This window comes from Lipotes vexillifer, unplaced genomic scaffold, assembly GCF_000442215.2.
Source record: "Lipotes vexillifer unplaced genomic scaffold, Lipotes_vexillifer_v1.1 scaffold685, whole genome shotgun sequence".
NCBI classification, from domain to species: domain Eukaryota; kingdom Metazoa; phylum Chordata; class Mammalia; order Artiodactyla; family Lipotidae; genus Lipotes; species Lipotes vexillifer.
The window spans coordinates 402,813-415,432 of record NW_006771436.1 but is presented as its reverse complement, the minus strand read 5'-3'; positions in this window follow the sequence as shown (position 1 = coordinate 415,432).

Sequence of the window (12,620 nt, the reverse complement as noted above, 5' to 3'; positions counted from 1 at the left end):
CCCCCCCCCCCCGCCTTTTTCTTTTTTCTTTTCCCTCCTCTTTTTTACTATTGTGGTACTACTGTACCTTCTGGTTGTTGTTTTAGCTATATTTTTATTTTTATATTCTTTCTAACATATCTGTTTCCTAGTCTAATTTTATTTTTTACTTTGTTAATGTTCTCTTTATTTTTTTTGTGTGTGCCACCCTACGCAGCTTGCAAGATCTTGGTTCACAAGCTAGGGGTCAGCTCAAAACTCCTGTGGTGTGAGCTCTGAGTCAGAAGCACCAGACAGAGAACCTCAGACCCCAGGGAGTATTCATCAGAGTGAGGTCTCACGGAGTTCCTCATATCAGCATCAAGACCCAGCTTTACCCAATAGCCTACAAACTCCAGTGGTGGAAGCCTCAGGCCAAACAACCAGTAAGACAGGAACACAACCCCACTCATTAAAAAAAAGAAAAAGAGGCTTCAAAAAACTATGTCACAGATAAAGGAGCAAGGTAAAAACCTATAAGACCAAATAAATGAAGAGGAAATAGGCAATCTACCTGAAAAAGAATTCAGAGTAATGATAGTAAAGGTGATCCAGAATCTCGGAAATAGAATGGAGGCCCAGATTGAGAAAATACAAGAAACGTTTAACAAAGATCTAGAAGAAGTAAAGAACAAACAAACAGAGATGAACAACACAATAAGTGGAGTGAGAAATACACTAGAAGGAATCAATAACAGAATAATTGAGGCAGAAGAACAAATAAGTGAGCTGGAAGATGAAATGGTGGAAATAATTGCTGAGGAGCAGAATAAAGAAAAAAGAATGAAAAGAATTGAAGACAATCTCAGAGACCTCCAGGACAACACTAAACGCACCAACATTCGAATTATAGGGGTCCCAGAAGAAGAAGAGAAAAAGAAAGGGTCTGAGAAAATATTTGAAGAGATTATAGGAGAAACCTCCCTAACATGGGAAAGGAAATAGTCACCTAAGTCCAGGAAGCACAGAGAGTCCCATACAGGATAAACCCTAGGAAAAACACACCAAGACACATATTAATCAAACTAACAAAAATTAAATTCAAAGAAAAGATATTAAAAGCAGCAAGGGAAAAACAAAAAATAACATACAAAGGAATCCCCATAACATTATCAGCTGATTTTTCAGCAGAAACTCTGCAGGCCAGAAGGAAGTGGCAGGATATATACTTAAAGTGATGAAAGAGAAAAACCTACAACCAAGATTACTCTACCCAGCAAGGATCTCATTCAGATTCAATGGAGAAGTCAAACGCTTTTCAGACAAGCAAAAGCTAAGAAAATTCAGCACCACCAAACCAGCTTTACAACAAATGCTAAAGAAACTTCTCTAGGTGGGAAACACATGAGAAGAAAAAGACCCACAAAAACAAACCCAAAACAATTAAGAAAATGGTAATAGGAACATACATATCGATAATCACCTTGAATGTAAAATGGATTAAATGCCCCAACCAAAAGACACAGACTGGCTGAATGGATACAAAAACAAGACCCATATGTATGCTGTCTAAAAGAGACCCACTTCAGACCTAGGGAAATACACAGACTGAAAGTGAAGGGATGGAAAAAGGTATTCCAGGCAAATGGAAATCGAAAGAAAGCTGGAGTAGCAATATTCATGTCAGGTAAATAGACTTTAAAATAAAGACTGTTACAAGAGATAAGGAGGGACACTACATAATGATCAAAGGATCAATCTAAGAAGAAGATATAACAATTATAAATGTTTATGCACCCAACATAGGAGCACCTCAATACATAAGGCAACTGCTAACAACCATGAAGGGAGAAACTGACAGTTACACAATAATAGTAGGGGACTTCAACACCCCACTAACACCAATGGACAGATCATCCAAACAGAAAATAAATAAGGAAACACAAGCTTTAAATGACACAGTAGAGCAGATAGATTTAATTGATATTTATAGAACATTCCACCCAAAAGTGGCAGAATACACTTTCTTCTCAAGTGCACATGGAACATTCTCCAGGATAGATCACATCTTGGATCACAAATCAAGCCTCAGAAAATTTTAAAAAATTGAAATCTGGGCTTCCCTGCTGGCGCAGTGGATGAGAGCCCGCCTGCCGATGCAGGGGACACGGGTTCGTGCCCTGGTCCGGGAAGATCCCACGTGCCGTGGAGCAGCTAGGCCCGTGAGCCATGGCCGCTGAGCCTGCGCGTCCGGAGCCTGTGCTCTGCAACGGGAGAGGCCACAACAGTGAGAGGCCCACGTACCGCCAAAAAAAAAAAAAAAAAAAAAAAAACTGAAATCTTATCAAGCATCTTTTCTGACCACAACGCTATGAGATTAGAAATCAATTACAGGAAAAAAACCTGTAAAAACACAAATACATGGAGGCTAAACAGTGCACTACTAAATAACCAAGAGATCACTAAAGAAATCAAAGAAGAAATTAAAAAATTCATAGAAACAACTGACAATGAAAACACGACGACCCAAACCTATGCGATGCAGCAAAAACAGTTCTAAGAGGGAAGTTTGTAGCAATTCAATCTCAGCTCAAAAAACAAGAAAAATCTCAGAAAGAAATCTAACCCTATGCTTAAAACAACTAGAGAAAGAAGAACAAAGAAAACCCAAAGTCAGTAGAAGGAAAGAAATCATAAAGATGAGAGCAGAAATAAATGAAATAGCAATGAAGAAAACAATAGCAAAGATCAATAAAACTAAAAGCTGGTTCTTTGAGAAGATAAACAAAATTGATAAACCCTTAGCCAGAATCAAGAAAAAAAAGGGAGAGGACACAAATCAATAAAATTAGAAATGAAAAAGGTGAAATCACAACTAACACTGCAGAAATACAAAGGATTATAAGAGATTACTACAAACAACTATATGCCAATAAAATGGACAACCATGAAGAAATGGACAAATTCCTGGAAAGGTACAATTTTTCAAGACTGAACAAGGAAGATTTAGATAATATAATGAGACCTATCACAAGTAATGAAATTGAAACCATAATTAAAAATCTTCCAACAAACAAAAGTTCAGGAACAGATGGCTTCACAGGCAAATTGTATCAAACATTTAGAGAAGAGCTAACAGCGATCCTTCTCAAACTCTTCCAAAAACTTGCAGAGGGAGAAACACTCCCAAATTCATTCTATGAAGTCACCCATATCACCCTGATACCAAAACCAGAAAAAGACATCACAAAAAAAGAAAATTATAGACCAATATCACTGATGAACATAGATGCAAAAATCCTCAACAAAATACAAGCAAACAGAATCCAACAGCACATTAAAATGATCATATACCATGACCAAGTGGGATTTATGCCAGGGATGCAAGGGTTCTTCAATATACACAAATCAATCAATGTGATACACCATATAAACAAATTAAGGAATAAAAACCATATGATCACCTCAATAGATGCAGAAAAAGCCTTGACAAAATTCAACACCCATTTATGATAAAAACTCTCCAGAAAGTGGGCATAGTGGGAAACTACCTCAGCATAATAAAGGCTATATATGACCAACCCACAGCAAACATCATTCTCAATGGTGAAAAACTGAAAGCATTCCCTCTAAGATCAGGAACAAGACAAGGATGTCCACTCTCACCACTATTATTTAACATAGTTTTGGCAGTCCTAGCCATAGCAATCAGAGAAGAAAAAGAAATAAAAGGAATACAAATTGGAAAAGAAGAAGTAAAACTGTCACTGTTTGCAGATGACATGGTACTATACATAGAGAATCCTAAAGATGCCACCAGAAAACTACTAGAGCTAATCAATGAGTTTGGTAAGGTTGCAGTTTACAAAATTAATGCACAGACATCTCTTGCATTCCTATACACTAATGATGAAAAATCTGAAAGAGAAATTAAGGAAACACTCCCATTTACCATTGCAACAAAAAGAATAAAATACCTAGGAATAAACCTGCCCAAGGAGGCAAAAGACTTGTACTCAGAAAACTATAAACTACTGATGAAAGAAATCAAAGATGACATAAATAGATGGAGAAATATACCATGTTCTTGGATTGGAAAAATCAATATTGTGAAAATGACTATACTACCCAAATCAATCTACAGATTCAATGCAATCCCTATCAAACTAACAATGGCATGCTTCACAGAATTAGAACAAAAAATTTTACAATTCGTATGGAAACACAAAAGATCCCAAATAGCCAAAGCAATCTTGAGAAAGAAAAACAGAGTTGGAAGAATCTGGCTCCCCAGCTTCAAACTACACCACTAAGCTACAGTAATCAAGACAGTATGGTACTGGCACAAAAACAGAAATATAGATCAATGGTACAGGATAGAAAGTCCAGAGATAAACCCACGCACATATGGGCACCTAATTTATGACAAAGGAGGCAAGAACATACAATGGAGAAAAGACAGCCTCTTCAATAAGTGGTGCTGGGAAAACTAGACAGCTACATGTAAGAGAATGAAATTAGAACACTACCTGACACCATACACAAAAGTAAACTCCAAATGGATTAAAGTCTTAAATGTAAGACCAGACACTATAAAACTCTTAGAGGAAAACATAGGAAAAACACTCTCTGACATAAACCACAGCAAAATCTTTTCTGACCCACCTCCTACAGTAACGGAAATAAAAACAAAAATAAACAAATGGGACTTAATAAAACTTAAAAGCTCTTGCACAGCAAAGGAAACCATGAACAAGATGAAAAGACAACCCTCAGAACGGGAGAAAATATCTGCAAATGAAACAACAAAGGATTAATCTCCAAAATATACAAACAGCTCATGGAGCTCAATATCAAAAAAACAAACAATCCAGTTGAAAAATGGGCAGAAGACCTAAATAAACATTTCTCTAAGGAAGACATATAGATGGTCAAGAGGCACATGAAAAGATGCTCAATGTCACTAATTATTAGAGAAACGCAAATCAAAACTACAATGAGGTATCACCTCACACCGGTCAGAATGGCCATTATCAAAAAATCTAGAAACAATAAATGCTGGAAAGGGTGTGGTGAAAAGGAAACCCTCTTGCACTGTTGGTGGGAATGTAAATTGTTACAGCCACTATGGAGAACAATATGGAGGTTCCTTTAAAGACTATAAATAGAACTACCATATGACCCAGCAATCCCACTACTGGGCATATACCCCCAAAAAAACCATAATTCAAAAAGAGTCATGTACCACAATGTTCATTGCAGCTCTATTTACAACAGCCAGGACATGGAAGCAACCTAAATGTCCATCGACAGATGAATGGATAAGGAAGATGTGGCACATATATACAATGGAATATTACTCAGCCATAAAAAGAAATGAAACTGAGTTATTTGTAGTGAGATGGATGGACCTAGAGTCTGTCTGTCATACAGAATGAAGTAAGTCAGAAAGAGAAAAACAAATACCAGATGCTAACACATATATACGGAATCTAAAAAGAAAAAATGGTAGTGATGAACATAATTTCAGGGCTAAAGAGGTAGACATAGAGAATGGACTTGAGTACTTGGGGTGAGAGGGGGAAGCTGGGGCGAAGTGAGAGTAGCATCGACATATATACACTACTGAATGTAAAATAGTTGGCTGGTGGGAAGCAGCCGCATAGCACAGGGAGATCTGCTCGGTGATCTGTGACCACCTAGACGGGTGGGATAGGGAGGGTGGGAGGGAGATGCAAGAGGGATATGGGGATAGATGTATGCATATAGCCGATTCACTTTGTTGTGCAACAGAAACTAACATAGCATTGTGAAGCAATTATACTCCAGTAAAGATCTATTAAAAAAAGTTGAAAGAAAAATCAAGTGTGTAGAAGTTAATTCTTGAGTAATAGTTAATAGTTATAAATAAACATTAAAATCGGTAACTATTTACTCATTTGTTTCCAAACACTGACTAAAAGAGCCACAGCAAAAAAAAAGAAAAAAAGAAAAAGCCTAAAATACTATTGGAAACAGTAGAGACCAGCTGAAAAAGAAAGAGTAAAACCTATTAATGCTGAAAATCAAAGAAAATATTTTTAAATGAAAAATAAAAACATTTATAGAGTGCATCCTTGTGCCCTGAGCAGCATCTTTTCTCACTGTTAACAGCCTGGCTTCTATAAAGAAACACTGACAATTACTGATATAAATTACTGTCTTTGTAGACAATGAGAACTATGCAACAGAATGAATTCCCATTTTGGTGATGCCCCAGGAAAGTTATATTAGCTATACCAACACTTGGTCCTGCACATCTGAGGCACGCCTGTCATCTCCCCTGCCTCCATCTCCTACTGCTGTATTTTGCCTACTTGTAATTTCTTATTGACATTTAAATGATGTTTTACATTTGTTTCTTTTCAAATTGAATATATTCTCACAGCTTCTTCCCATTCTTTGTGGGAAGAGGGGGAATACACATGGAAACATAAATATTAATTGGGCTGGAAGTTCTGGGCAAGACCTTTTGATAAACTATGAAAGCATTTCAAGGTTCATCATTGGGCTGGTCTAGCATTTGGAACAAATGTAACCAACATCAGAGATATCAGTGTTGGCATTTCAATCTTGGGCAGATGGACAGAGTCCTCCATCTCCAAAGCTGACATGTTTTTAAAGAGGTCAAGTATGTCACCTGAATCTATGTGCAATTTTTTTAAAAGCAACTCATAAAGATTAAATACACAGATACATCAGAGCAAATCAGCCTTGGAATGGAAGCGTCAGACTTCATTCCAAGCAATTATCTTCCCATAGATCTTTAATCTCCAAATAAATAGCCACTTCAAATCTACAGAAAAGTATGGGGGGAGGGGAGGTTTAAAAAAAAAAATTTGACAACTGACACAATACCTCATGTTCAGGAAGCAGTAAAACTTTTCTTTGGTTGGGGGGTTGGTATTTGCTTTTTTTGTTCTTTTGTTTTGGGGGAGGTTGTTTGTTTTGATTTGGAGGGTTTGGGTGGTAAAATCTGCACTTTTCATTTGTTTCTAAGTCATTAGTCCATTCAACAAGCATGAGCCAGGTGCCTACATGCTGGTGCTGGGGGAAAAGAAATGAACTAAAAAGGAGGTCACAGACAGGTAGGGAGGACAAATCGCAGCCAGGAAAGTATTGGGTCTGAGGTGGCTACGCAGAAGGAAAGGGTGCACAGGAGTGGGTTAAGGACTTTGAACTATATCCTGAAGGCACTGGGGAAATATGGAAAGCGGAGTGTGATATTATTACATTTTAGAAAAAAATCAGAGTGAAATAGAAATGGCAGGGCGGGATCAAGGAGATCAGCTGGGAGATTTTCCAGGGTGCTCTGTGCCAGTTGAGGAGATGAGTAAGTCTAAAACCCCACCTCTGCACTCAGCTCTCCAAGACCCCCATCCTAGAGCAGGAGGTTTCATTCTACGAGAAGGGGAGCTATTATCTTCTTACAAAGGTGTGCTCTGCTTCCCAAGTCCTGAAAAAAGGGCTGCAACCACCCATATAAATGTACATTTTTCTAATTCATAAATTCAGAAAGGGGTCCTTGTTCTAATTCACACAAAGACAGCTGTATGAGCTGGGTGGTCCTCAATCTTGTAATTATTTAAGTGAGAAATAATAAGGTCCAGATCTAAAACAGAGAGGATAAGGAGAGGAGAAGATATTCACAGTGGATATTCATTCACCAAACATTCTGAGGGCCTAATTTGTGCCACCCTCCAAGTGTACAAAGGGAGTCATAACTTAGCTCTGACCTGGGACAGGTGACAGAGTAAGATGGGAGGTGATAGAAACAAACGCATTTCAAATATCAAACACCTGATTTGCCATTTGCCTTCTCAACCTGCTCTTGATCTTAATGTTCCCATTCTAGTTAATATATTCAGCACTCCAAAATCTCAAAACCCCAGAATCAGCTTTGATTCTTCCTTGCCTCAATCAGTCAGACTTGTAGGACTATCCACTATCCCTGCAATACAGCTCATACTTTGCCATTTCGACTGCTTCTGCTCCAAGTCCTTACTACTTTCTCCCTTGAACCTCTGAATTAAACTTACAGCTGTTCTCCCTACTTCCATTCTCTTTGATGTCTAATCCATTCTGCTTTGGCAGGATCTTTAAACCCAGCGATGACCGAGTTCTTATCAAGGAGTATCCATCTCATGAAGTTGAATTCTTTAGCATGACACTCAAGTCACACTGTAATGGAACCCCAAGTTTCCTCTCCAGATTTATCTCCATTTTTATCTGATTATTTCTGATGATCATTTTGCCTCAAATATCCTTATCCTCATCTCTGATGATCAAAATCCTACACGCTACACACTTTCCATGAAGGGCTAACTGTCTTGTGAGGTAGTGAGCTTGCGGTGCTCCAGAAGAGGCTAAACAATTCTGGCATTGAGTAGGGGATTTGTAGGATCAGTAGTTCGCAAAGCCTAGCTGATCATCAGAATCACTAAGGAGAGATTTTGAAAGGTTCAGATTCCTAATCCCTAACTCTAGAAACTCTGATTTGATAAGTTTGGAATACTGCCTGTGAATCTGTATTTCTAAAAGCTTCCATAAGAGCCAAAATTGTGAATCTCCCCAAATGACTACTTAAAGTCTGTTTCACTGTTACATTTCTGTAACACAAAGCCTTGCCTGGGCCTCCCAGAAGGATGCGTTTGTTTCTGCCCCTGTGTAGACAGCATTTTTCATACTCTGTCTTACCTTACAACTATTCAAATCTGTTTCCATCACCTCCATGACACTGCATGATCCTGAGGTCAAGAGTCCTGTATCGCACTCACTCACAGGGCCAGAATAGTCTTTCTATAAAGATTTGCCAAATTAAACTGAATTTGCTTGCAGTAGATTTGAACTACGCTATTTTCAGGACCAAAAAGGAATGAGAGTTTAAACAAAACTGAAAATGGCACTGTTAAATACAGAAGTCTCCTGATAGCTGGACTTTGATCTTAGTGTGAAAGATTAGCAAACCTGAAATGTATACTTTTCATTGAAACCGGATGCACACCATTAGTACAAATGCAAATGTGAACTTGTATAATAATATTCCGTTGGGTTTCAGACTCATTAGCCCCTCATATGTCAACTCCTCTTCTTTCGATGCTGACTTGCCCTTTCATTCTTCATGTTTGCTCCTTTTCTTTATCTTGAATTGACCACTGGAAGTTATTTTAGGGCATGATGATAGATTCTAAAACTTAGTGGCACAAAACTGCTACAGAATCTTTTTCTCTCTATGGAAATATGCCCATGAAGTACTACACCCTTAAGGAAAGCAAATATATAGACAGTTTTTTGGCTCATAAAATTACATTTTAAATTGTGCATTTAAAATATGTATGCAATGCCAAGAATATACAGAAATTTATAAGTAGATCTTTCAACTAATAATATAGGCAAGTTTTCTAAAAATCAACTTTACTGAAATATAATTACAGACAATAAACTATATCTACTTCAATTTAACAATTAGATGAGTTTTGACAGCTGTATACACTCATGAAACCACCATCACATACAGAAGATTTACTCATTCCCAAAAGACAATTTTCTTTAAATAGTAATCATTCCAAAAGCAAACCTAAACTGAGTACATAAGAGATTCCCTCCTCTTTCCAAAATACATTTAATTGGGTATAAATTGTGTAAACCAGTGATTCTCAACTGGGGTGATTTTACACCCCAGTAGTCATTTGGCAATATCTGGAGACAGTTTTGGTTGTCTGGATTTGGGGTGGGTGCTACTGATAACTAGTGGTTAGAGGCCAGGGATGCTGCTAAACATCCTACAATGCACAGGATGGCCCCCACTACAACAAAGGACTATTGGCCTAAAATGTCAGTAGTGCTGAGGTTGAGAAACCCTGGTATAGATGTCCTTGTCCATAACTGACCTTGAATGAGGCAATACAATATTTACTTTCTAAGTCTTCGCATTTGCTTATTGTCCTGCCTGAAATGCCTCTCCAATGCCCACCAACAAACCTATGAAGAGGGTACTATTTTTCTCCCCATTTTATAATTGAAAGAAACTGAGGCTTAGAGAGGTGAATTAACTTGGCTAAGGTCATACAATTAGTATGTGGCAGGGCTGGGATCTGAATCCAGGTCCTTTTACTCTGGAGCCTGTTCTTAAATTCTATGAGATACTACTGATTTTTCTAAATAAAAATACAAGCTCTATGTGTGGCCTGGGCACTTAGTAAACAGTCAATATATCTAAGCAAATACTAACATGCCGAATGTACACAGGCACTAATTCAATAGGAGAAAGTACCTTCTTTCTGTCAATTAGATATTATTTTTTTTCCAAATTATTGGTGAATGGAAATATATCTTATATTCTTGGGTGTCTTATTTGTACCAAGCACAAAAGCCTCTTTTCATTCAGTCTTCCTGGGAACACTGTGCATGGTTATTAGTAACCACATCTTTAATATGAGGAACCAGAATCTCAGAGTAAATTAACCACAATAGTGTTGGGATTTAAACCAAGATCATCTGGGTTTGTCTGTTTATTTAACTGTACTAAACCCTCAGTAGCTGCTATTATAAACCGAATGTTTGCATCCCTCTTAAATTCCTATGTTGAAGCGCTAACCCCCAGTATGATGGTATTTTGAGATAGGGCCTTTGGGAGGTAACAGGTCATGAGGGCAGGGCCCTGATCAGATGGGTGAGTGCTCTTATGAGAGGCAGCAGTTCGCGCTTTCTCTCTACCTGCCAAGTGAGGACACAGTGAGAAGGCAGCCATCTGCAATCAGGAAGAGAACTCTCACCAGAACCTGACCGTGCTGGTTCCTTGATCAAGGCCTTCCAGCCTCCAAACTGAAAAAAAGAATTTCTGTTGTTTAAGCACCCAGTCTACGGTATTCTGTTATGGCAACCTGAGCAGACCAAGACAGCTGGAAATTATAAAACTGTACCAAAAGAACACTGTTTCTTTTTTTTTTTTTAACATTTTATTGCAGTATAATTGCTTTACAATGGTGTGTTAGTTACTTATATATCTTTTTTTTTAACATTCTTATTGGGGTATAATTGCTTTACAATGGTGTGTTAGTTTCCATACCACTAGCTATCTACCTTACGTTTGTTAGTGTATATATGTCCATGCCTCTCTCTCGCCCTGTCGCAGCTCACCCTTCCCCTTCCCCATATCCTATGCAGCTCAATAACAAAAAAACAAACAACCCAATCCAGAAATGGGCAGAAGACCTAGATAGACATTTCTCCAAAGAAGATATACAGACTGCCAACAAACACATGAAAGAATGCTCAACATCATTAATCATTAGAGAAATGCAAATCAAAACTACAATGAGATATCATCTCACACCAGTCAGAATGGCCATCATCAAGAACACTTTCTTAAATTCTTTCTTGTTTCTACCCTCAGATATATCCACTCTGAGATAAGGAGCTTTTACCCTGTTACCTTCAACGTCCTTCTAAGGAACTTTTTTCTGAATGTCTTCCTATACTGTAGTTAGAATAAAATAATCTATACAATACACCAAGCAATGTATCTAGGCAGAGTAGGCTCTACATAGACATTATTGTGTTGTGTTTTTTAAACCTGTAAGTGCTTTTCAGTGTTTATTCTTTCACTGACATATATTAACCACCCCTTAAAGCTTTGGGCAGGTTCAATCAGCAGTCTCTCTCTTTGTGAAGGTAGTATTCTCTATGTCCCTACCCCCAATACCACTGTATATGGTTTGCTCACTCATTTCTACCACCCTAAGCTTTACTGAGAAGTTCTTTCTGCAAAAATCACACACGCACAGAAACCCTACAGCTTTATTCAAATTACCTTAGCTATTAGCTATTAGAAATGTCTACTCAGAGCACCCAAGAACCCAATATCTCTATTTCAAGGGTCCTTATCCACTTCATCGCAGTTCCAGGTGGCAACAAGGTAAGAACCGACTCAATGCCCACCAATGAAAAAATCCTAAGGGCTCCTTATACACAGAAGTCCCTTCTTCTTTTACACTCTCTCTCCAGTTACTTAGACCTCATCTTCTATTTCTGGCCCAGGGAGAGAAGGAGAAAATTCTACAAGGGACAAAATTACCCTAATACACAAAAAACTACCTTTGATGTTTCCTAGCTGCCCCCACCTCTAACTTTTACATTATATTAAAGCTTCTGTGTTAAATATGAGATTCTGTGTTAAATCTCATATTGTGTTAAATATGAGATTCTGTTATGTGTTAAATATGAGATTCTGTTATTGCAACGTTAGTAAAAAAATCATGTTTTTCATGGGTCTTTTAGTTACTGTTTAGATAAATAAAAGGGAGAAAGGTTTATTACTTGTTCCCTTTTTAACTTGTTTATTAACACTGATATAAACAGTAAGACTCAGTAGTCTAGGTATGATGTGAAGTGGCTTGACTGCTAGGGTCATGGCAGTAGAGATGGTGACAAATGACCAGATGTGGGTTATACTTTGGAGGTAGAACAATAAGGTTTACTGGATTAGATGTGACAGGTGAAGGAAATCAAGGAATCAAAGGTGACTTCTGGGCGATGTGGCTGAGTAGCTGTGTAGTGGTGTCATTAACTGAGCGTTAGAGGAAGACAGGAGGAGCAGATAGGGGAGGCAGTTTGCAAGTCAA